At 41.7% G+C, this 1,484-nt stretch overlaps 1 non-coding gene and 1 pseudogene across 1 annotated transcript; both read right to left on the bottom strand.

Moving 5' to 3' along the window:
• Positions 1-206: 206 nt before the first annotated feature.
• Positions 207-306, bottom strand: LOC138396140 (U6 spliceosomal RNA; annotated as a pseudogene).
• An 843-nt stretch (positions 307-1,149) lies between these two features.
• Positions 1,150-1,256, bottom strand: LOC138396101 (U6 spliceosomal RNA). The gene has a single exon (XR_011235581.1). It is a non-coding gene; the product is annotated as a U6 spliceosomal RNA (small nuclear RNA).
• Positions 1,257-1,484: the final 228 nt, after the last annotated feature.

The raw sequence follows: 1,484 nt of genomic DNA, 5'->3' as shown, positions 1-1,484 counted from the left end.
TTTTTTACTCTTTTTCTCTGTTTTCCTAGAATCAGTAAGTCAGAGACAAATAACGGTTCCTACGTAGTCTTGCTACTACTTTGAAGAAATTTGATTTTTTCTTTTCTGAATTAAAAGAAAAAGTCCCAAGCCTTTTGAAATAAGCGTCCAGTTTGATAGCAGGACTTGTCAATTTTGTTATTGTTTTGTAGCAGTGTATTTTTTTTTTTAATTTTATAAATTTTTCTTTAACTTGTCATCCTTGTGCGAGGGCCATGCTATCTTCTCTGTATCATTGTAATTTTAGTATATGTGCTGCCAAAGCAAGCATACACATGTATTTATTATGTACTTGAGGACATCCTACTTTTTCCCACACATGATCTACTAAAAAATGGCAATAAAAAGAACACAAAGGTCTTGTATCCTGTCTATAGAAAATACTCGCCTAATTTTTAAGGATCAGATTTGTCCACCATGCCATGTTTTTGTCATTCGATAGAGCCATACCACTAAAAGATGAAGAGGGCGTGGTTTTCTTTTTTTTCTGAGTCTTGCTCTGTTGCCTGGGCTAGAGTGCCGTGGCATCATCCTAGCTCACAGCAGCCTCAAACTCGTGGGCTCAAGTGATCCTCCTGCCTCAGCCTCCCAAGGAGCTGGGACTACAGGTGCATGCCATCACACCTGGCTAATTTTTTCTGTTTTTAGTAGAGACAGGGTTTTCTCCGTCTCTCTCAGGTTGGTCTTGAACTCCTAACTTCAAGCCATTCTCCTGTCTTGGCCTCCCCGACTGCTAGGATTACAGGCGTGAGCCACCTCGCCCAGCCAAGAGGGAGTGTTTTAATAACATTCTTGTAGTTAGACTCTCCTTTATGGAAAGAAAATGAGTAAGAAAGTCCAGCATAGGGATGCCAAAGATTCCCTCCCACTCCCACTGAATGCGGTGTGGGAGGGCAAGGTTCTTTTGTGCCTTTTCAGGATGGTCTCTCATTCAGTAACAGAATCAAAGCTTGGGCACAGCACTGGGTTAAATAGTGTCCCCCTGAATTATTGTCTACCTAGAAACTGTGAATGTGACTTTATTCGGAAATAAAGTTAAAATAAGGTTATACTGGATTAGGGTGGGCCCTAAATCCAGTATGATTGGTGTCTTTTTTTTTTTTTTTTTTTAATTTTATGGAACGCTTCACGAATTTGCGTGTCATCCTTGCGCAGGGGCCATGCTAATCTTCTCTGTATCGTTCCAATTTTAGTATATGTGCTGCCGAAGCGAGCACTGATTGGTGTCTTTATAAGAAGAGAGAAATTTGGACACATAGACACAGAGGAAAGACAGCCCTGTGAAGACAGAGGCAGAGACTAGAGTTATGCTGCCATAAAGCAAGGAACGCTAAGGACTGCAGGCAACCACCGCAAGCTGAAGATGCAAAGAAAGATCCTCCCCTGTAGGCTTCAGAGAGAACGTGACCCTGCAGACATCTTGATTTCAGACTGCTGGCATCCAG

This window comes from Eulemur rufifrons, chromosome 15 (genome assembly GCF_041146395.1).
Source record: "Eulemur rufifrons isolate Redbay chromosome 15, OSU_ERuf_1, whole genome shotgun sequence".
In the NCBI taxonomy this organism is placed as follows: domain Eukaryota; kingdom Metazoa; phylum Chordata; class Mammalia; order Primates; family Lemuridae; genus Eulemur; species Eulemur rufifrons.
This window is presented reverse-complemented; position numbering and strand designations above follow the sequence as displayed.